Source organism: Echinops telfairi, unplaced genomic scaffold (assembly GCF_000313985.2).
Source record: "Echinops telfairi isolate 266 unplaced genomic scaffold, ASM31398v2 ScPeMD7_7414;HRSCAF=8452, whole genome shotgun sequence".
NCBI lineage: Eukaryota > Metazoa > Chordata > Mammalia > Afrosoricida > Tenrecidae > Echinops > Echinops telfairi.
The window spans coordinates 3,214,480-3,217,958 of record NW_022111314.1 but is presented as its reverse complement, the minus strand read 5'-3'; positions in this window follow the sequence as shown (position 1 = coordinate 3,217,958).

Below are 3,479 nucleotides of genomic sequence, written 5' to 3'. Positions count from 1 at the left end.
GACTCTTCCCCCTCAAACCTTAGTTTTTGTGCTTTCATGAATAAAATGGCGTGGGGGCAGGGGGCGCATATCTGACCTCCTCTAGCTTCCTGATTGCTAGGAGACGGGTCGGACACACTTCCACCCTTCTTGACGTATTCTTCTGACAACTGTCCCTCCGGGGCACTGTGCTTCTTTCCTGGGTTCCTTAATTCATGGCAATGGCCACACACTGCTCAGACAGAACTCTGTGATTCAGGTCTATCGGGGAAGCCAGGAGCTTACAAGTCAGGATCAATAAACAGGAAGGATATAGTAAGGATACAGACTTTTCAGTCATGTTAGACAGATCCAAGCATGGCCTTCCAGTGGTCCTGGGATGTTTGTGTGTCCGCAGCGACCCTTCTACAGGCTGGGGAATGGCTTTGATGGAGGTGTGGCTTTCTTTCAGCAGAGCCCTACCCCTACCCCAAGGACACAGGGTGTGGCTTGGTTCACACCTACTAAGGTGGACGCTAAATCCCACCTGGGTCCTGCCAGTTAGCTTAGCAGAGCACTACTGCCCAAATATGACTACAGCCTTGTAGTCAGGTGCCACGGAGTCTCTTCTGACCCATGGTGACCCTATCACGTCCCAGAAGTGACCAGCTGGTGAGGTATGGAAGCGCTCAGCTGCTGGCTGAGAAGTTGGCAGTTCAAAGCCACCCAGAGCAAGGAGGGGGAAAGATCTGGCACCCGTGCCCCAGTGGGACAGTGGGCATGCACATCGCTCAGGTACCCCTTCCAGGTCTGCCTCTGTGTTCTTAAGAAATCATGCTCTCTTCCCGCCCACACCTGTCACCTGACTGGTGTGGGGCATCCTGGCATCTGCACCTTGCAGGGGGGACGGGGACACTGAGGACATGGGGTCAGCTGGGAGGCACTGAGTAGCAAGTACTGGACTGCTGTGAGTGCAGTGCCTCCTGAGGCCAGCAGAGGGCGTGCATGTCCTTTTTCCCCTGCTTTGGCCCGGTGGGTGGGTTTACCTACACCCTGGGGTGCCCTTGGATCCAGTGCCCACAGGGAGTCCTGAGCTTCAGTCCCTTGTTGGAGGAGCGTTTGACTAGGGAAGGCCGGCTGAGCGAGCACTGCTCTCTCCAGTGCCTGAAGTGTGCAGGTGTAAAGTCACCTTCCCGGTCTGGGTAAGGAAATGGAAATCAGCCTTTTTGGGGGGGCCCTCCAGACGGGCGCAGGTTTGGGGCTACAGAAGGAGAAAGCCTCAAAAACCGGAACGGGTCGGGTTGCTTGCTTGCTTGAGTCTTCTGCCCTGAGGATCCGTCGGCCGAGACCCAGCGAGCAGGTCTTGGGTGCTGTGGCATTCCCACCAAGTGCGTGCTCTTGGCACATGACACATGGGTACTGGGGGCCTGCTCACTGCTGAACAGAGAAACCCACTTTGGAGATGTGGGGGGGGGCGGGCCACTGGGTCCTCTCTGTAGCCCTTTGTGCACCCCCCACCCCCCTACGCAGTGAAGGACTTCTACCCATACTGCATGCGGGAGAGGGTCCCCTCGGCTGGGCGCCCAGCCTGGCGGCCCCTCCTTTGGTTTTACGTGTGTGGGTGCTAAAGGGGGCACTTTGAAAGCTTTGGTCAGCTCTGCCTTTGTTATGAGGTTGCCCGGAAGGACAGAAGGACACACTGCCCGGTCCGAGTGCGTGCTCCTCACGCACTGGCCCTGGGTTGAGCTGGTCGCTGCAACCGTGGTGTGCAGCACCTTCCTCTTATGCCTTCGCCTGCATCTTAGCTTTCCTCTACATCGGGAGGGGGGACCCTTTTGCTGTTAAGGGCCATGTGTCTCTTTATAACACTGTCCAACCCCTAGTGGGACAGCTGCAACTGCTTCTCTTTGGGGGAGAATGTGGGGTCCCACCATGTTGGGATTATGGTAGCTCCCCGCCATGGCTCTGCAAAAGAGGTTCCGTTGGCGTCCCCTCCTGTGGGGAGACTCCAGTGAGGGCCCCATCCGTCTCCTGAGGTACCTTGGCTTTGCCCACCCTGCTTGGAGTTTGGCTGAGCGTCCCCATAGCTGAGCCACATCCTTACCCCTAAGTGGTGACTGCGGTGGTTCTCACCTCCCAGCAGCCACCCGGCTGCTGAATACACACTCATGCTCACCCTGTAATTGTGGGCACCCAGTCCCTCTCCTGCTCAGTGGTGACTGCCCACTGCGAGTGGAGCATCTAAGGGCTAGTTAGTGATGCTCACCCCCCGCGACTGTGTATTCGTGCTGAGTCCTGGTGCCTTTGTGGAATCAATGAATGAATGAGTGCTTTCCCTGGAGGGGCGGGGCTGACCCCACCTGGAGCCAGGCCCTCCTTGAAGAGAGTCCACTGTGTCTGTGTCATTCCTATCTGCCTTGGCGCTTAACTGGGGTGTCCCCCATAGCTGCCAGTGGGGACCTCTGCACCCCCAAGCCCTGGTGGAGACCATAGAGAGCACTCCTAGGGCTTCAGTCTCTACTGTCACCATGGTGTGGGGTGCCACGGCATGCCAACTGTAGAAGGGGATTGAGGAGTGCCCCCTGGGGGGCGCTGTTTGGAGTCTGGCAGTGTGTCCCCTCCCCCTAGCTGGGACAGGCTGTGTGACCCAGCACCCATCTGCTCCCTGCCCCACCTCCAGGCTGGGGGTCTCTGCGTGTGGTGGGCGCTTTCACATGTGCATGCATGTGTGTGTATATATGTGATATTCCTGTGTGTATGTACCTAGGGGCTGCTCCCCGGGCATCTGGAATTGTGAGAATCTGCTCATTAGCACCTCTGAGGACACCTGCTACTGTTGCAGCCCCCTGCCCCCCTCCAGTTCCTGAGGAAGCCACTGGAGGGGGCACTCTTAATCCTCCTTCTGTCCCTCCGGTGAGGCGGGGCCACGTGCACCCCCAGACTAGGTAGGGGCCATGATGAAGGCTCATTTGGACCATCCTGTGGATGCAAACGGTGACAGGGGATTGGGGTGGTGTCTGACAGCCACATCCCACCAGGAGGTGCTCCTGGAAGAAGCTTGGAGCTACCAGGAAGATGGGCCCTGCCCCTGTAGGCGGTGCTCAAGGAGGGACCCCTCCCAGTCTGCTGGGGGGGTGGGTGTGGGTAAGGGGCAGTCCCTTTCAGTGTTTCCTACTTTCCCAGAGGTGGGGGGGCGGGGCTTGTGAACACCTCCCAACCTTGGGTGCAAGCCCAGGCGGCTGGCAGGTGCCTGAACCCCTCCCCATCACCGCCCCCCTTCACACTCCCCTCTCCCGTGACGTCATTCTCCTCTCGCGTGGCATGATGGGAGAATCCTAATGTTTTCCAACAGATGCTCCAAGAACCGCTTTCAGATTAAAGCAATTGCGAGAGCAAAGATACTTCCCTTTCCTTTTCCTCCGGGGGGTGGGGGGTGGGGTGGGGGGAAGGGAGCGCCCCAGACTTTCCGGACAGAACCCCCTGCCCCAAGCCCGCGATACACACGGACCAGAAAAAGTTCT